Genomic DNA, 21,688 nt, shown 5'->3' on the forward strand with positions numbered 1-21,688 from the left:
CTTTTTAGTTCTATTTCCAGGAATGCAAAATTATCTAGACAGGATATATCGTTTTGTTCAGACTGGGGAGGGTCAGGAATGTATCCAAGAAGCCATGACACATCAGAAAGTAGACATTCAAAGTATGATTTTAAGATTCCTCATAAACTGTTTCATAAGAGAACGAGACCGGCCTGGTGTAAATAAAGAAGAGATGGAGGTACGTGGGATCAGAATATTGCAGACGGAAAACATGATAGACAGAAATGTATAGAGGCCATGTACAGAAAAATCCGTAAAGAAATAACAGTATTTCATGAACGAGAGAAAGCTGAAAGTGAAGCAGATAATAACAAGAATAATTCCTCAGAGGAGGATGAGCTAGAAGAAGACATAGGTACGGTAGCATATGTAGGAAAGGGTAGATCTTTTAATAAAACGTTACGTCCAGAAAGCAAGAGACTTTTTCATTCTGCTATGTCAAATCCGAAGACTCCTGAACATCTATTTCAGGCTACCGATAGAATACTTCAAGAACGAATGGGGTACCATGTACTCAATTCCATGGATGAACAAGAATTAGCCAGGTCAGCAGTACAATGGGCTGACAATTCCGATAGATATAATGATGACGCATTAGCGCAAACATTTTTGAATCTTTCCCCAGACGAACAGCGACTAGCTGGTATGTACATGATACAACACCTCCTTACGTTGTATAAGAGCCAACATTCTGATCCAGGTCCCCTACCTGATGTACTAGTAGAGTTACTCATGAATAAATGGAGAGGCCTGGGTACCGATTTAATTAAAGTAATTTTAGAACATCGACATAGATATAGTGCTTTCCTGAATCCACAGTTTGTTTCAGCTCCACCCCCAGAAAGGAAAATGTTCTACATAGACAGACAGAATCCCTTGTGAGAAGTACACCCGATCAGGAAGCCAGATAATTCACTAGAACGTGTATTTGTATACACACCCTTAACTAAAATGGAATTGTTAGAAATGAAGAAAATAGTGCCTAGTCATGATAAAGACCCAGCAGGTTTCCATCGTGAACTAAAAGACATGTTACTCATGGGTGATTATACCTATCCCGACATTATGAAAATATTGAAAGTACTATTACCTGCCGGTATTTACGAGAAACTCAAGGAAAAAGAATGGGAAGTGGGAGACAAAAAGATTAATTGGGCTTTACTAGAAACAGAAGAAACTGGCCGAACCCCAGGTTTAGGTCTTGGGGACCATACTAAAGCACTACCAGGATTATTAGTGCAAGTATTGCCAAGGTTGTTGGCAACTAAAAAGGAGGATTGGGATGCAATCTCAGCCTGCAAACAGAAACCCGATGAAGACACTAGTGATTTTTATTCCCGATTTGAGAAATGTTTCATTATTAATAGTGGCCTGAAAGCAAGTAGCGAGTCATACCCACACCTTTTTGTATCCAAATTAGTCGAGAATTCTCTGCCCCAAGTGAAGAACCGTGTATTGAAAGTCGAGAGCACATGGCAAGCAAACACGCCTTCCCAAATGCTACAGATGTTACAGTACCACCAGAACAGAATAAGGGAAGAACATGATCACGAACAAAGACGTATGAAAGACACGAAAATGAAAATGCTCGTTGCTCAGTCAGTTCCAGCTGACGGTCAGAAAAAGGGCATGACACAGTCCAATAATTCGGCAGCTCCTGTTAAAGGGACATGCAACTATTGTAAACAGCCAGGTCACTATGTAAACGATTGTGCAGTTTTGAAACACAATATATCTACAGGTAAAACTAAAGAGAGACCGCGTCCTCCTAGACAGGACCAGGCCCAACAGCACGTTACACAGAATGTACAGCCTATGCATGCTCCACAACAGACAGTACAGACCTTAGCAGTACCACAGCCACAACCGATTGCCGCAACACAACATGCAACACAGCAGATGTACCAATATGCTCAAACTGATTATCCCGATTACCAGCGATACACATGAAACAGCCTAGAGAGGGAGGTTGGCTTGCCTCTTATTGAGGTTCCTGTAGATCAAGAGGGTCCTTATGTACATAGTCAGGTATTAGGAAAGGATAGAAAGTTTTTGATTGACACAGGGGCAAGCAGGACAACAATCAGTCACGACGAGGTTCCAGGGGCACCCCTCTCAGGCTCACAGAATGTTTCCCTTGGTTTTTCAGGAAAGCCTATTGTAAATGAAGTATCGAAACCAGTTCCCCTTTCAGTTGGTCCGTTGTCCCGCACTACAGATTTATTGCTCACGAAATCATGTCCAGAAAACTTGTTAGGTATCAAGACACTGAAAGCTCTAGGAGCTGTAATTTGTTGTTCTCCGGAAGGAGTGAGATTGTTTCTGCGTGACTTTAAGGGTCACTATGTGTTGAGAGATATTGATTCCAGATTACAGAATGTTCCTGCACATTTATGGGCACAAGGCCCCACTGATGTAGGTTGTATGCACATTACACCATACCGAGTTACACTGAAACAAGGTGTTGTTTTACCACGAATCCGACAATACAAGTTACCCCCAGATGCTGTAGTGGCTTTACTGAAAATCATTGACGAGCTCATTGCACAAGGAGTGGTTGTAGAAACCGACTCGAATCTATGTAATTCCCCTATCATTCCGATTCTTAAATGCACTGATCCGAATACCCCTCCAGTTTATCGATTAGTGATCGATTTACGAGAGTTGAATAAATGCATTGTACCGCAGTACCCTGTGGTTCCAGACATCTCGTCATTATTGACAGCTATTGATTCAGAGGCAACGTTCTTTACTGTAATTGATCTGAAGAACGCCTTCTTTAGTGTACCTATTGATCCGGAAAGCCAATATCTTTTCGGATTCTGTTTAAATGGCCGAAGCTTCAAATTTGCACGCGCACCTCAAGGATTCACAGAAAGCCCCAGCATCTATAGCCAAGCATTAAAAAGACAACTTGACAGTATTCACATGCCTGACAACACTGCCCTACTTCAGTACGTCGATGATCTATTGATCACCGCCCGTAGTGAACCAGAATGTGAACAAGCATCACTGACAGTTTTGTATTTCCTGGCTGACAAGGGACACAAGGTGTCTCCTTCGAAGCTGCAATTCTGTGTTCAGCAAGGGGTATACCTTGGGCACTTGCTGTCCAAAGGGGGGAGACAGCTAACACCTGACCGTATCCAGTTAATTGTAAACATGTCACAACCCAAGACACAAAAGGAGGTACGGGCCTTTATAGGCCTCACTTCTTACTGTAGACAATGGATTCCTCAGTATGCATTTCTAGCCAAGCCACTCATACAGTTGACAACCCAGGAGGCAGCGACATCGACTGTCCTCCCTTGGACTCAGGAACATACACATGCTTTTGACGATCTGAAGAAAGCCCTATGTCAAGCACCTGTTTTAGCGACACCATGTTACAGTAAACCTTTTACACTTTTTGTCACAGAACGCGAAGGTCCTGCATTGTCAGTACTCACCCAGGATCAAGCAGGTTCACACAAACCGTGTGCTTATTTTTCTAGTACATTAGATCCAGTAGCCCAGGCTCTGCCTGCGTGCTTGAAATCTGTGGCAGCAACAGCTTTAGCAATCAGACAAAGTGATTCCATAGTGTTAGGACACCAATTGACAGTACAAGTTCCACATTCCGTGGAAGTTCTTTTAAACAGGACACAGACTCAACACTTGACTATAGCACGACTGACAGGTTATGAATTGACATTGTTTCAGCCACACATAGAAATCAGACGTTGTAATACATTGAATCCAGCTACACTTTTGCCACTAAGTGAGACAGACCCTTTGGCACATGATTGTGTTGAAGTCATTACCATTACGACGAAACCCAGACAAGACTTGACAGACATTGCATTGCCAGATCCAGATCTGACACTTTATGTGGATGGTTCATGTATGAGAACAAGTACAGGAGAGTTAGTGGCCGCATATGCAGTAACGACAGAAACTGAAGTCATAGAAACGAATCGTATTGACACCCTGTCAGCCCAAGCAGCAGAGCTCATCGCTCTGACTCAAGCCTGTATACAAGCAAAGAATAAGAAAGTTAACATATACACAGATTCCCGTTATGCGTTTGGAGTTGTGCACGACTTCGGTGTACTCTGGCGAGAGAGAGGTTTCTTGACCTCTCACGGAGCCAAGATCCAGCACGGTCCCCTCATTCAAGCTCTGTTAGACGCAATACATTTGCCTACAGCCATATCCATCATGAAGTGCAAAGCACATACGAAAGTTACAGATACCATTTCCCAGGGTAACGACCTGGCAGATCGAACAGCCAAGCATACAGTTCAGACTCAGACTCACGCAACTGACCTGACAAAGACAGTAGTCCCGACACCGACACATTGCATGACAGTTAGAGATCCCGCCCTAGATGTAATTGACATACAGACACATGCTACACCAGACGAAATCCAGAAATGGATTGAACTAGGAGGGATCCAGACAGAACAGGGATGGATGACGAAGGGGAAAGCCACATGGTTTCTCCCCGACTCAATGGTTCAAGTTATCATTAACACAGTACATAGTCCTGCACATTTAGGAGAAAAAGCCATGTTAGACAGTATTCAAAACCTTTGGTTTAATAAGCATTTACGAGCAGCAGCAAAACAGAAAGTGCGTACTTGCATGATCTGTTGTCAGTTCAACCCAGGTAAAGGCATTCCCGTAGAGCAAGGTGGATTTCATCCTCCCGATCACCCTTTTGAAGTCCTCCAGATGGATTATATCCAGATGGAACGCTGTCGAGGATTCAAATATGTCCTCGTAGTTGTATGTGCACTTTCCCGTTGGACAGAAGCATATCCAGTCCCAGATTACACTGCTCCGACCACTGCCAAGCAGCTGGTACGTGAATTTTTCCCCAGGTATGGTTTGCCCCGTGTCGTGTACTCAGATAATGGTCAGCCATTCTCGTCCGAGCTCATGAAGCAGGTATCGCTCCTGCTAGGTTATCAGTGGAAGTTCCACTGTGTCCGACATCCCGAAGCAGCAGGTCTCGTAGAGAGACATAATCAGACCCTGAAAACACGTCTTGCCAAGATTTGTAGAGAAAAAGGCGTTGACTGGATAGTAGCTTTACCAGTTGCACTCTTTTACATGAGAATGATAGCACATTCAAGAACAGGGCTATCCCCGTATGAGGTGGTCTTTGGTAGGCCACCGAATATGTGGGGGACGCCTCTGCCTCGTAAGATCACAGATGTTGACTGTAATATGCTGACAGATTACCTTGCCTCCTTGATGTCTGCACTACAATCATGTCGTTCACAGGTAGCTGCAGCCTTTCCCGACAACACCGAGGTGAAGCCACACGAGATCGTCCCTGGAGATCTGGTTCTTGTCCGGAATTTCGACAGGAGGAGTCCGCTGGAGCCCCGTTGGCAGGAGCCGAAGCTTGTGTTATTAACAACAAGGACAGCAGTGAAGGTTTAGGGCCGCAAGGGCTGGCTCCACTCGAGTCATGTAAAAGGACACTATGGACTGCCGCCAAAACCAGACTCCCAGCCCTGCCCCCTTTCAGAGACTGATACTAAACTCCCTCTGGTAGAGAAAACTCCTTCCCAAAAATTTCGTATGAAGTTGAGGTCTAGCAAGTCAGACAGTTTATTTGTTTAAGTCCTCCCCTAGGTGAATCGGTTAGACAAGTTCTTGACATGTACCAGCTAGACCCCAATAGAGAGAGAGATAGACAGAAACAGATCAAGAAACATGAATATTGTAAATCTCTCCGCAGTCACTGCATTGTGACATTATTGATTATGTTTTTTCTGAGTCTTATGATTATTGCTGCAAGTATATTACTAAACATGTACTTTCCTATTTTCACACGTGCACATTCTTCTTCAAATAACACTGCCGAGCATACTTTCAGTGAATTGCCCCCACACGAGTTATCTTACCGACTTGCGCTGCGCAACAATACATTCATCAGTATGTTACATCATTCCCATCAGACCAGCAATGCTACCAATTGTTGGATATGAGGCCGACTCCCTCCCTATCAGAAGTACAAGGGAGTTCTGCCCCTCTTTCCGTACCCGTTCACACATAATGGTTCCTGTGGTGCATGGCTTAGTTTAATAAATTCTTTAGATTCTGATTCCGTAGTTTACCAGGGCAATTGGGTATGGGGAAATCTGAACACAGTTTTGCATAAAGTATGTTTCCCTGACAAGGAGGGTCTTCCCCAAAGGACAGGGACCGATCTGGAAAACGAAGTATATGGATTAGGTAATTTTACACTCAACCTCATGATTCTGAATGTCCAGTCCGAAGCCGAACCAGTCTTGCCCGCTATGTCAGTATTACCAGTCAAAGGTGAATTATGTGTCAGAAAGAATGGTTCAGTACACCTAGGTCATAGTGAATGTACTACTGTGATCGAATTTAGTGATAAAGGCAAGTCTACATTCAGAGCTTCCCATCATTCCTATTTCATTTGTGGTCATACAGCATATATACGCTTACCTCTAGATTGGGATGGTACTTGTTACATTGCATTCCTTCTGCCACCTGTTTTCCTAGCCCCTCCTGATTATCATAGGGGCTCCCATCTAGTACACAATAGATCCAAGAGAGATCTTCCGATTGTCGACTATACTGAAACAGCATGGGAGCAGTATACAGACTTCAATAATGGTTTCTTTCCCTATTTAGGTGCTGTCTTTAACAGTAAACTGATACGTAAATTAACCAGAACCCTCGAAGCAGTAGTGAATGAAACTACTTCCGCCCTAGGCAACTTAACAGAGGAGCAGTCTGCTATGCAGATTGTTGTTCTTCAAAATCGTCTTGTTCTTGACGTCATCCTGGCCGATAGGGGCGGAGCTTGTAGAGTCATCGGATCGAGTTGCTGTGTTTTCATTCCAGAAAACGCACCCTCAGTATATAGAGCCATAACCCGTCTCCACAAGATTGCAAGTCAGATACACCAGAATCCAGGCACCTGGACTTGGTCCGGTTGGTTCTGGAGCGTGTTATCAGCCTGGGGATGGAAAGTCCTATCCTTCCTCGGAATAGCCCTTCTCATCGTATTCAGTTGTTGCCTATGTTTACAGTGCGGACCGGCGATTTGCGGTCTATGTGCCACATCATGTATTCCCCATTCAAGTCCACGTTCTAAATCCCGCCAGAAAAAGGAAGAGCAAATGATGTTATATGAACAAATTGATGGGCTAATGAAGATTGATATATCATGAAGGGTCCGTAGGGGACAAGGAGGGAATGAGGTAATATGAATTTTTATGGTCAATTGTGTCCCCTAACGTAGACCCCAATGGCTCCATGTACGTGCTTCAAGTACATGTATGTTCCCTCCACAACCCGCTATGAAGACGCAAATACATTTGCGTCCAACGTTAACATGTCCTCTTTCAGACCCACCATGAATGGGTCGAAAATTCAGTTCCTAAGTATGCTGTGCCACCGTCTTTACATGGTGCATTTTCACGTTTTCCTGGCTCTGGCGAGCTAGGCCCTGATTTCTGCCATTGAGCCCTTTCTGCCTTCTGCCTCTGAAAGCTGCAGCCTGGATCTGCATCCATGACCCTTACCCTACTCCCTGTGCGGCGAGCGGTGCCCGTCTCGGCCTGTTTGCCTGCCAAGACTGTATTTTGCCTTCAAGTTATCTGCTCCGCTCCTCGAAAATACATTCCTGTCTAGTGATTTAGGAAAACATCTCCCCAGCTGCAGAGCAAAGGGCCCGGCCTTTCTGTCTCCGTGCAAGTAATTCATTGCTCCCGTTACCATGGTAGGCCCATGGCCCCTCGCATTACACGTAGTCACATATGCATGCACTAGCAGTCAGTATAGAATAGCCTCTGCCCGAGAGACCTTTCCTTCTAGATAATACAGTTCCTCAAACACAAGATATTAGATATGATTTGGGTTTAGGTTGTTCTGACCCGCCAGACTTCTGTCTCCACGTGTAGTGCTAAATGTCAAGTCACCTTCACCCTCCAGTTCCACGTCAATCACACGTCATGCTGCTGCGCGTGCATCTCTGCCATATATTTCTGCTGACACTGCAGGATTCCTCTATGGATCCACCCACCTGTGACACTCTTATGTGACGTTTCTAGCACACACCTCCGTGTACGCCCTCGTGCACGCCTTCTGTTACGTACATGTGTTCTTATCTCTTTTCTCTCAGCTGTTACGCCTTCTGTATCCATCACCATTGTATGCATTTACTATATATATTGTACTCTGTTAATAAAGCATTGTCTATCCCTTCCTGAACCTTCGTGGTGATGGAACATGATGCCTGGTTCGAACCAATTCCATTTTATGGAATAAAACCCTTATAAACTCAGATGCCACGGACTCTGCCTCTCATTTCTGATTGAGCTATTTTTATTGAACTTTACCGCATAGAAATTCCGCATAGGTAAACTTTATTTACCACACTATAGCAAAATCCAAAATAAATAGATAACTAAACAAAAGGGGGCACCCTGGGAAGTTTGTGGATCCATATCTCAGCTGTATCAGGACTACCCTTCTAGTTTTGGTTGTCAGAGCTGGTATTCTCTTGTGAAAATCTGGGCAGTGGCTGAGAAATGGAAAGAAAGCCCAACCTGCAAGAATTCTAGCCTCCGTTTGATCTGCTGAATCTTAAAAGACTGAGGGCCACTGGGGCCAGCAGTGACCTGCAATGGACAGCATACACCAGATTGGCATTTTCAAGGAATGACAAAGTTGGTAAAACCCAACCCTTTCACTTTGGTTGGAAGTAAAAAAGAAAAGCTAGCTTTATAGGCAATGTCAACATTCTTTCGTTAATGCAGGAAACATAATCAAAAAGGCATCTGGTGAAAGGAAAGAACTCTGAATAGGAGCAGGGTGGTTAATGGGTGCATTTCTCTACCCAATGGCCCATGGGAAGTCAAGAACAAGCATTTGCAATGCAATAGGTCTCGCATTAGGAAAGTTTGAGCTATTGGTATTGCAAATGACAAATTTTGTATTTATGTGTTGGTTTTGAAAATAGCTAAATTAATAGCTTTGCCATTTACAATGCCAATAGTTTTAACTTTCGCAAATGTGACACCTATAGCATTTGTAATGCAATATGTGTTGTATTTACGTGACTCTCTGCATCCTTGCCAGCCTCCCTGACGCCGTCGCCCCCCCAGCCCCCCGAGCGGCCCAGCCACTGCAGAGCCGGCCGCTCGCCACTTTTTCCCGCCGCTAGCCCCCTGTGGCCCCGCCCACCACCGGCCCATTGGCCCTGACGCGAGCCCAGCCCAGCTGACCCGCCCTCCCGTCCCCCTCTTATGTCGCCCCCTCAGCGACCGCGCAGCGGACGCGCGCAGCGGGAGCACCGATTGAGCGCCGAAGGTGCGCCAAAGGTAAGCCCGTCTGCGCCTGGACCGCGCCCAGTGCCAGGACCACTGGCCCCCGCAGACACCAGCCCACCCGCCGGACCTACGACGCCGCCACCCTCAACGCACTCAACACCGGCCGAATCCCGGGATGCTACCGAGCCACCCCGAGACGCACCCACGGACCCTTCAGCTGCCACTCCTGCAAGTTCACCTGCATCCGGACCTGCCTCGCACCAGCACCCGCCAAGCCGAACACCAGCAGCAACCACCTCAAGTGCATCCTGCTCAACACCCGCTCCGTCCATAGGCACGCCATCGAACTCTGGAACCTCCTCGACACCACAGCTCCTGACGTTGCCTTCCTCACGGAAACCTGGATGAACGACTCCTCAGCGCCCGACATCGCCATCCCAGAGGGATACAAGATCACCCGGAGAGATCGCGACATCCAGACTGGAGGAGGCATCGCCATCATCCAGAGGGACACCATCCACATCACGACCAACACCGATGACACCCTGACTACGGCCGAACACCTACACTTCCAGATCCACACCGACCCGAAGACCACCCTCAGAGGCACCCTGATCTACCGACCCCCGGGACCACGCACACAATTCAGCGAGGACATCGCCGACTTCGTCAGTCCGCATGCCCTCCCCTCCGCTGACTACATCCTCCTGGGGGACATCAACTTCCACCTGGAGAACAACAACGACCACAACACCATCACCCTGCTCGACAACCTCGCCAACCTCGGACTCAAGCAGCTGGTGTCCACCCCCACCCACCTCGCCGGACACACACTCAACGCCGTCTTCTCATCCAGCAAAGACATCGCCTTCAGCCACGCCACCGGACTCCACTGGACGGACCACAGCTGCGTCCACTTCACCTTCAGAAGAACGACGATCCACCACCACCAGCAACAGGTTGCTCGAAGAAGCTGGAACAAGATCACAGCCGACCAGCTCGCCGCTTCCTTGAGCCAGCACCCTCCCGCCAGCTCAGCGAACCCCAGCCAGGCCGCCGACAACCTCACGAAGTGGATCAGCTACAGCGCGGACGAACTCGCCCCACTGAGGACCCCACCCAGCAGACCCGGCAGCAAGAAGGCCCCATGGTTCACCGACGAACTCAAGAGCTCCAAGAAGAACTGCCGAGCCCTCGAGAAAGCCTGGAGAAGGGAACCAACACCGTACAACATGACCTCCCTTAAGCTTGCCACCCGGAAGCACCACCAACTGATCCGCGCCACCAAGAAAACTGCATTCAAGGACCGGCTGGACAACAACGCACACAACTGCAAGGAACTCTTCAACATCGTGAAAGAGCTCTCCAACCCCAACGCCGGAAACAACGACATCACCCCATCGCAAGATCTCTGCAACTCCCTCGCCTCCTACTTCCACAACAAGATAGCGGACATACACAACAGCTTCAGCACTCAACCGACGCACGCCACGACCGAACCACCGCCCCCCACCACCACCCTCCGCACCTGGACTCTGATCAGCACCGAAGACACCATCCGCATGATGAACTCCATCCACTCCGGATCTCCAACCGACCCCTGCCCTCACCACGTCTTCAACAAGGCCGACGCTGTCATCGCACCCCACCTGCAGGACATCATCAACACCTCCTTCGACACCGCCACCTTCCCGGAGAGCTGGAAGCACGCCGAACTCAGTGCTCTACTAAAGAAACCAACAGCGGACCCCACCGAACTCAAGAATTACCGCCCCATCTCGCTCCTCCCGTTTCCAGCCAAAGTCATCGAGAAGACCGTCAACAAACAGCTGGCCGCCTTCCTCGAGACGAATGGATCCCTCGACTCCTCACAGTCTGGCTTCCGAGCCAACCACAGCACCGAGACCGCCCTCATTGCTGCCACCGATGACATCCGAGCCCTGATGGACAACGGAGAAACAGCGGCCCTCATCCTCCTAGACCTCTCCGCGGCATTCGACACTGTCTGCCACCGCACCCTAGTGCAGCGCCTCAGCACCGTCAGAATCCAGGAGAAGGCACTGGAATGGATCATCTCCTTCCTCGACGGAAGAACACAGAGAGTCCGTCTACCACCGTACAAGTCAGAGGCCACCGAAGTCATCTGCGGCGTCCCTCAAGGATCCTCGCTGAGCCCCACCCTCTTCAACGTCTACATGAGCCCCCTCGCGGCCATCGCACGCCAACACAACCTCAACATTATCTCCTACGCTGACGACACCCAGCTGATCCTCTCCCTGACCAACGACCCCGCCGCCGCCAGAGCCAACCTTCACGAAGGGATGAAAGACGTAGCCGAGTGGATGACGACCAGCCGCCTGAAACTGAACTCAGACAAGACGGAAGTCCTCCTCCTGGGCTCCTCGCCCTCCGCCTGGGACGACTCCTGGTGGCCCCCCGCCCTGGGCACCGCACCCAAACCGACAGACCATGCACGCAACCTGGGCTTCATCCTGGACTCCTCCCTCTCCATGACCAGACAAGTCAACGCCGTCTCCTCGTCGTGCGTCAACATCCTGCGCATGCTACGGAAGATCTTCCGGTGGATCCCCACCGAGACCGGGAAGACGGTCACCCAGGCCCTCGTCACCAGCCGACTGGACTACGGCAACACCCTCTACGCCGGAACCACCACCAAGCTCCAGAAGAGACTCCAGCGGATCCAGAACACCTCAGCCAGACTCATCCTCGACATCCCACGACACAGCCACATCTCCGGACATCTGAGAGACCTGCATTGGCACCCCGTCAACAAAAGAATCACCTTCCATCTACTCACACACGCACACAAAGCCCTACACGATCAAGGCCCGAGCTACCTCAACAACCGCATTAACTTCTACGCTCCCAAACGCCACCTCCGATCAGCCAGTCACGCCCTCGCCACCGTCCCCCGCATCCGAAGAACGACAACAAGAGGAAGGTCCTTCTCCTACCTGGCCGCCAAGACCTGGAACTCCCTCCCTCCCGACCTGCGCCTGACCCAAGACACCACCTCTCCTTCAGGGAGAAGCTCAAGTCCTGGCTGTTCGAGCAGTAGCAGCACCCCCCCCCCCCCAAGCGCCTTGAGACCCTCCGGGTAAGTAGTGCACTCTATAAATGTCTCTGATTGATTGATTGATTGATTGAATAGGTCTCGCATTAGGAAAGTTTGATGAATTGGTATTGCAAATGACAAATTTTGTATTTATGTGTTGGTTTTGAAAATAGCTAAATTAATAGCTTTGCCATTTACAATGCCAATAGTTTTAACTTTCGCAAATGTGACACCTATAGCATTTGTAATGCAATATGTGTTGTATTTACGTGACTTAGATGTATTGATATTACAAATAACAATGGCTTTTATTTTTTTAATAATTAATACTTAAATAAAAGTTATTGTAATTTATAATGGCAATAGCTTAAACTTGTTTAAATAACTTTTGTGAACATTATGTTCAGTGATCGGGCCCAGGAACTAAGGTACTGTTGTCCATCCTACCATTTACATGGTTCTGCAACTATTCTTCCATAGGTTTGGCGTTTTAACCTATTCATTATCTTATTGACTTTGCCCCGAGTGCTTAAAGGGACTGAACTTGTATATTACATTTTTGGTTCAAAAAGCCTTTCCCTGATTTGCTGCGCCTCATTGATATTCATCCAATTTGTACAGTTTTTGATTTAATACTGGTTGCACTGTTTTTAAAATACTCTTTCTACTTAAACCTTAACAGTCCTGTGAAGTCGAGGCCACATCTGCACAATGGGGAAACGGCCGTGTGTCTTAAAGAAACAAACGTTAGCTCCACCCAAATCAATGTCCAGCAAATCAACATCTATAGATAAAATGCTGGAAAAAGCTCTGGGAGCAGTAGCCACTGAAATTGAGAGGACTGAGAGACGCTTGTCCCTGACTCCAAACTTAGATATTGCCTCCCCTGATCCCAGCCCTCTTCAAACCTCTGGGGCATTAGCAATTTGAGCTTTCAAGCGACCAGCCCCTGCCTATTGAATCATTTAGCCCAGAACGATCTAGGGCCACATTCGCCAAAACCACAGGGAAAAAAAGGTGATTCCATCCCCAAGGCGAGAGCGAAAACAAAAAGGAACAAGCGGAAGTTCTACATCAGGCACTATCACTGCATTGAAAGATAATTATTACAAGGAAGTCAGGCATCCTTGCCCGTGACATCGGCGGAGCCTGTGACGCAGCCGGAAGAGGCCGGTGTTGGGTTGGCTGTGCTTTCATGCTTCTGCCTTGTGCTTTCGAGTAAAGGGGAACTTTTTCATCACAATGTTTGTTGGGACTTTTCAAGCACAAACCCAATACAAACAAGTGAAACGCATGTTAAACAAGCGGAAGTGCTACTCCGAGTACATCAGGCACTATCACTGCATTGAAAGATCATTATTACAAGGAAGTCAGGCATCCTTGCCCGTGACATGGGCGGAGCCTGTGACGCGGCCGTAGGAGGCCGGTGTTGCGCGTTTTGCGAGGCTCCCATGAGGAAGAGAGAGTCCTGCGGTACCGGTGGAAATGCTGAGAAGTCCCGGGTCCCAGGAGGGGGCCCGGGTGAAGTGGAGAGGCGGGGTGTGTTTCGGCATCGCACAGCAGCCCGGTGAGTGGGGCCCGCTAGTGCGCTTAGGGATGGAAAGTGGGGTGTGAGGGGGTAATGTGTGCGCACGTGTGTGTGTGTATGTGTGTCTGTGTGCGCGCGCATGTGTCTGTGTGTGCACGTGTGGCTGTTGCGTGAGCGTGTGTGTGTGTGTGGGTGCCCGTGAGTGTATGTGTTCTCGGCTTCCTGGCAATCTGATGCAGGGGATGGGCACGGCGCCTGCCTGGACGTGCTCGTCCACAGACACCAATCGGTGCGCGTGTCCGACCCCTGTCTCAGATTCCCAGTGTAGTGTAGTTCTTATTTTCCCTATAGGCCCTGCGCATTGGAATAACATAAACAGCAGTGTAGACGTAGGACTGTGGTCTTCTAGGTCTCTACTGACTATGTTAGACTTAATTTAGGTTTGCGCCAGCTAGCTCAGAGGTCACTGGAAACTTTCTTGACTGAATAGGAAGTGATCAGCTTTCCTGGCTCAGACAAGAAGGGATTCAGCTTCTGACAACCGCATAAACATGACAACTTTGCTCCTCAGAATAAGAGTCAATCTCTAGAGTCGTGTGAAACAATAGACAGCTATTTCACTCAGTCAGTAGTGCAGATTTACTTTCACCAGGATGCAGAAAATAGAGAGACGGGCGTTTTCAATATATGATATTATTTATTGAGCAGTCTTCCTTCTTATGCAAGAGAAATGAATTGACACAATTGCAAGACCTGTTATTATGAAAAGTGCGTACAGTAAAAGGAGTATTACGAAATAAAACTGTAAAAGCATTGATATGGTTTCTTAGCCATAAGATATTTAAAATGAATAAAATATATACATTCATATATACATTGGCTAATGACCTCAACTGGTGCTTCTAACTACGCCTACCCCAGTGTACCTGACCTAAGCCTAATACAAGGGAGGGAGTAAGTAGCAGTTTAAGTTACGTTGGTTTTGCCAAGAGTTTGTTTCAAGAATTCTCTCTAAGGGTTTAGTCAGCACCGTCCCTCTGGAATAAAATGCAGGAGGTCTGGTAGCTCCTCTTTAGGACCCGATATCCCAGTCACCCGCAAGGGTAGGCTGGAAACGCCGGAGCTGGATTTTCTCGGCAGGAGAAAAGACAGCGTCTTTCTCAGCGCATCAAGGAGGAGGGGCGGCGTCCGTGGGCTTCTCGCATCTGCTAGGCTCTGCAAGGGGACAGCCGATATGCTCCTGTGTTCACCAACACCGTGTGTTTGCTTAAGGCAACGTTGGTATATTTATACCTGAAAGGTGCCGAGTTTGACGTAAGTTTTTGGACATAAGACGTCAATGAAGATGTCACTAAGAACTGGTCGTTCTTACAGTGCTCGCAGGAGTTCTATTACTAATTAAAACAAAGCGAGCTGGGCTTTCCCAGGTTGCTGGGGTTTTGGTATGTCGAAAGACCTCGGTGTGCTATCTAGGAATCTAAGGAAGTGGCTTCTGCTGTGTAATGGACTGTCATGAACTGCAGAGACGAGTTACTGAAATATGGCTCTGATCGCTATGCCATTATAGGGATATGTATTGATTATAGCCGTATAGGGGCATGAGGTCACAATATTGATCTGGGTCCTAGATAAAACACAACACCCACTCCACGAATTTATGTCCATCAAATTACTAAAAACTAAAGCAATAAGAAGCACGTGTATTCCTACCCACCCCAATATACATTTTGCATTTGAAATGGTGTACTTGAAATACATGGAAATGAATTGGTACTGTACGTTATCAAGCATAGTAATCATTCAAAAACATTGCATATGTAATTATTTGAATTATTCTGCGAAGAATTACACATGAAAAAGTCTTTAAATACAGAAAAGAAGGGCAAGACTATTTCATCACATATAAATACGATTGCTGTAAAATGTGCTAGAGGCTAAGGTAAAATTTTGTCTCTAGATCTACTAAAAATAGAAGCTCTGTTCTTTATGAATAGTTCTACTTTAAGCAAAGGACGTGTGCCAGAAAAAAAGGTAAATACTTTGGAAAAATTAATTTCATGGTGAGCGGGGAAAAAATAGTTCAAAACGCTTTTCAGTAGCTTTTCGTTTATCAAAGCTGAAGGCCGAATTCAGAGTTCATGGGAACGCTGTGTGCCGGAATGTTTTTCCAAAAGGTTATTGTTTCTGTTCAGGGGAGAACATCATTTCAGACAGGCTGTCAAAGAATTGGTCTACATATTCAGGTGACAGTTCGACCAAGTTCGATAATGCTGTAACTTGGCAGTTGTGAGAATGATTGCTATCATCGATTTCAGGATCAGCAATGCTCACAAAAGGTCGTACCTGGGTGATGTTGCTTTCACTTTCTGCTTCACTGCCACCACCTAGTCGTAGTGCAGGAGTCTCAACGAATGCCGTCATCAGGATTGGTAACCGCTGGGGACAGCACGATGCGTGAACCGTTACTGGACTTAGCAAAGTATCGACGTCCATTGGTATTGCTGATGGTAGTGCAAATCGGTGTCTAACACGCATTCCTCTCCGCATAGCATACATCGAAGCACAGGTAAGATGCAGGTCTGCCATATAGGTCTGAATTAAAGAAACCAGGTCATATTCAGATCTCGTAGCCGGGCTATCCAAAGGACTTTAGTTATGCGGTCCCAGTAGCGTATTGCTAGGATCGTTTCTTCCATCCGTGCCGGAGTCATGTCTGCGTTTTGGTTTGCCATATCGGAGCAGGAGAGTCAAAAATAAAATACTTGCTACGAGTCCCAAAAGTAGTGGTACGCCGCCAAAGATCGAATGGACAAAATTTGGAAAAATACCCAGGACTGCTTCAAATGGTGTTAACAGTCCCCAAAAAATTGTCTTAAATACATTCGAGATACCACTGGCATTCAACATATTTAGGATTTGGCTGAGCATTTCTGTGAAATGCACCGGGCAATTTGTTGATAAAAGTGTATGTATCTCTGCCGCCGTCCTTGCAACTTGGAGATCATACGTCTCTTTTGATGACGAGATGGGCACAGTTGTCTGCAAAAGTACAGACTTCATTCTGCTCAAAGTATCAATTCGTATAGAAGAGATATTCAAACTAGGCCAAATAGGAGCCACTGAGTCTCCAGGGCCGTTCGGATACAATGCTTGCATACAGAAAGTGACCATGGAACTCACGCTTAAGAGATATGCTTTCCCTGGCACCAAGCCACAACAGCTGTGATCCGTTATTAGAACTTAACTCCCGTTAGAAAGTTGCTTAAAGAATGGCTCTATTTGTGCTGCAGGTGTGCCATGCTGGTGGCATGAAAGGTTGTTTGAAGTACCCTCACAGGCCCCATGTAAGTTAATACCTTGGCACAAAAGTATACCGCTTAGTGAATGTTTACACTCATTTCCACTAAGAATTAAATTTTTGTTGTTGTCACTATAACATGTGTGTGTATAAGGTAATTTCCATGATGACTTAATGTATCCTTTACCCAACATTTCATACTGGCCTGCCGGTATATACTCAAGGCAATTTTTAAATTGGAAAGTTGTTATCGGAATTGTGATAATCCTGTGTATTATCCATTCAATGACAGGTCTTTCTGACATTGTCAATGGCAATCTCTCAAGTTTTTCGATGCTCAGGATTGTATAGTCTGCTCCTTTCTGTGCCAAACTGATTTGTTTATCAGTAAGGTTAAAGATGGAAAACAATGACGTTGTGTTGATTAAACGCCATGGCACATAGCCCGAACGGAGATTTTGCAACGTCCAGCCTAGCTGTACAATAGAACGTAATTGGGACTGGCCATGTTGTAACATTAGCAAGTCCTGGTCTATTATATCAATAGCAGATGATACAATGCTGTCCAGTGAATATATTCTGGAGGACAGAGTCATTAACCCATTGTCCACAACAGAAAGTGATTTTTCCAAATAATACGATCAATTTCTCGTATTTTTTCGGCTGTTTCAATTTGAGTTTCTTTCCAAGCCTCGTTGTATGCCGCATATATGCTGGCCGCTATGAAGAGTTTTTGACGCTGTTTGCGTGGTCCCATATTGAAATTGCGCAAGTCAGCACCATCTTTAAGTAAAGACAAGTGTTGCTTAATTTGTGCAAGTGTGGATGTTTGTAGCCATTCAAGGCAGAGTTTCCCTACACTGAATGTTGTTACTATCCCTGGATGTTGTCTCTGGGAGTATCTAGGGTCTGGTCTGGACATTTTTAACCCCTGTATTTTGTTCAGGAATCTATCTTGACAGTTATTCGTGTCTGTATGCCAGATTAACCACTTTTTCCAATCAGGATGTGTTCTGTTTTCATTTAAAATTTGGGATACGTCTAATTCAATATCTGTGGTTGCATTATCAGGTATTGGCTTTGGAATAGACGGTTTGTTAAGGTCTTTAATCTTGGCTAGACCAAGACAGGTTGTTTGTTGAATTGTGTCATTCAAGAACATTATTTGTTCTGGGATCATGCAGGCTCGAAATAATGCTTCTAGGCCTTGTACCGGCCAATCTTTTGTACCCCAGATGGTTTTTGTTTCAATGATATTTTTCCAGAAATCAAAACCAAATGTAATCATTTTTTCATAAAATGTTTCTGAATATATCAATTTTAGTATTTGTCAGCATGGTTTTCGTCCCTGTTTTATCCAACAGTTTATAATAAAATGTTTCTGCATTACTCGTGTTAAACCCTGAGAAGTATTGGAATTTCTCATAGAATGTTTTTGAACTGCTTTTAGGTGGAGTAGCACAATGTTCCCATTGGTTATATTTAAAAACATTTTTAGGTTGAGCAGATTTATGTAAGTAGTGGTCTGCGTAATGTGAAAAACAGTACATCTGTTCATAATTAGATGAACTTTGTAAATAATCATGTTCTATAAATTTTGCTGACAACACCAAATCCGACATCATATCATTTATACTTTTAAAGTCCCAATCATCAGAGAATGTACTTGGTTTTACAAAGTCACTTAATGAAACCTTAAACTGGTGAGGATATTTCAAGATCTCGACCGGGCCATATATTTCATAGTCTGTCTTGTCCCAAACTACTCCGCCGGGTATTGGAATGGCTGTGACATTTACTGATGATAGTTCTATTTTCTCGACGTGAGATGATTTGTGAGGTTTCAGAACTAAGTTGATGTTCTGACTTGCTGTGTCCATTGAACTGTATTTTCCCTCAATGAATTTTCCCAAACAAAGTACCATGATGAGCCAAAGCAGGAGGAAAAATACACCTAGCACAATCCAAAATTCTAACCATGGAGAAATAAGACAGGTTTCTTTGAGTTGATGAAAGAGTTCTGTTGCTTTTTCTTTAAAAGTCTTTGTTTCTGGCATCATTTCAGGGTCGCTTTGATCTTCAGAAAAGTTGTCGAAGTTGATGAAGTAGCCAGATGCAGTTCTGTCGATTGTTGGAATTGTTTTTCCCATTTGGCTTTCATTAGCACATTCTGATGCCACATCATTGTAGACTGGTGTTTCATGACGAACCGTTTCGTGACCCACCCATCACCCGAACCTAATACCTTTGCTGGTATAGATTGCTTTATGTCTCGGTTTTTTCTTTCCACTACGCTGTTTCCCTCAGGATGGAAGGGACACGAGAATCGCAATCCAATGCCCATGCTGGCCATGGCCTCCTTATAAGCTTGAGAGCTAAAAGCAGGACCCTGGTCAGAATGAAGCATGGCAATTGCGTATGTGCCGATAAAGACTCGCAAATCTTTTATAACAGTTCTGGCATCAGCCGAGCGCTGGGGCCACATCCATATGAATCTCGTACAGGAATCCACTGCGACCATGATATATTTATAGTTGCCATCCCTTTGTAGGGGACCACAGTGGTCCAGGTAAACACATGCTAATGGTTTATCTGAGATGAGAATGGGGTGTCTGCTCTGGTCGTTTCACTGTTGATACTTTCATTTTTTGGCATATTTCGCATTTTAGTACATATTTCTTAGTTTGTAATCTCATGCGAGGCCACCAATATCTCTGTTTTAATAATGATATTGTTGCGGAAACGCCAGCGTGTGCAGAAGCAAGCCCTTCGTGTGCCGCTGTAATTAGTCCTAACCTGTGTTCCATGTTTGGAATTACTCTATCCCCCACTCCAGGGATTCGAGCAAAAGGAACATTATTCGTATCTGTTAAATATGAGTACTTTTCTGGAAAGCCTTTTGGGAGTGTTTTTCTATAATTTTTTACTGACGCACTGACAGCTTGTAGTGTATCGCTGTCTATTTTTGTTTTTGACCGGGTGATAGCAGCTATGGAAGCCGCTTGCACAGCTGCCTTCGCGGCTTCATCAGCCAATGAATTCCCTGCAACGTGAACGCCATCACGTTGATGACTCAGAGTGTGTATCACGCGAGTCTTTTGTAGTTCCTTCTGTAAAAGAACTACTTGTTCCCAAAGCATTTTATGCTTGATTGTGCCACCTTTTGCATCTTTGAACCCGTTTTCAACCCAATTCTGCAAGTATTAATTATAAGATTGAACGCAATAATATGAATTGCACACTATAAGTGTGGGGAATTTGTGATCGGTATTTTCAAGCGCCATCTTAAATGCTAGTAGTTCAGCTCGCTGAGCTGTACAATCTCCTAGAGATTGCGTGTTAGTGACCAGTGGTCTAAATTTCCTTTGTGCCAACGACCTTTAACAATCACGCACGCAGCACTGTAAGCTTGTTTACCCCCAACTGCGGGTTGTGCCGATCCGTCTGTATATATGATACTTCCGTATTGTTTTAGAGGCAGGATTTCAATTGGCAGAGGACATTCATATTCATATTGTAAAAATTCCTGTGTCTTTAGGTTAGGATAAAATTCATACACTACGTCTGTTGCAGCAAGAAAATTAACCCATTGGATCCATCTTGGATGTAGAGCTTTAGCATTTGGGATGCTCGCTTTAGTTACAGCTTCTAAAGCAGGTATAGGTGTAACGATTATTATTCGTTTACCTTGTGCTAGGGCCCTTTCTTTTGCTACAGCAGTCTGAACTGCAGTTAGAATCTTTTCCGTTGAACTGAATTTTATTTCAGCTTTTGTGTACAAATGTGATTTGTAAGCTATTGGTACCGTTTCTCCCTCATTAGAGGTCAGGCACGTGAATCTGCATCTTCCTGGGATGACCCGGATTACAAGGTTGCGTGTATTGTCACGTGTTTCTAATTTTGTTTCTGCTAACATGTCTGTTTGCAGTGATCTCAAAATTTCCGTGTGTCCAGTTGATTGGTTTAAAATCAGGTTTGATTAATTCGTAGAGAGGTTTAATCCTCTCTGCGTAGTTTAGAATGTAAGTTCTTCCGAAATTCAGGAAGCCTAGAATCGATTGTAAGTTCTTCCGCGTTTTCGGTGCTTGGAGTACAGCGCACTTCTCTAAGAAGTTGTCTGCTAGGCTTTTTCCTTCACTTGATAATTCGTATCCTAAGAATAAGACTGTTAGATGGGCAATTCTTGACTTTTTAAAGTTGAATTTGTAACCCCCTGCTGCGAACCCGAGTATTATGGTGTTCACCCTTTTCAAGTGAGTATCCAAGTCGTCGTCTGTGAGATAGATGTCATCGACATAAGATAATGCCTCATCATCATATATTTGTAGTAACTCCGTTACTCTTGCTGAGAATAGTCCTGGGCTGTTCTTGAATCCCTGTGGGAGCCTACAGAAATTTTTCTGTGACCCCATTATTGAGAAAGCAGTTAAGTACCTACCGTCTGGTGCAATGTTTTGGCAAAA

The sequence above is a fragment of the Lissotriton vulgaris genome, chromosome 1_1 (assembly GCF_964263255.1).
Source record: "Lissotriton vulgaris chromosome 1_1, aLisVul1.2, whole genome shotgun sequence".
Taxonomy (NCBI): domain Eukaryota; kingdom Metazoa; phylum Chordata; class Amphibia; order Caudata; family Salamandridae; genus Lissotriton; species Lissotriton vulgaris.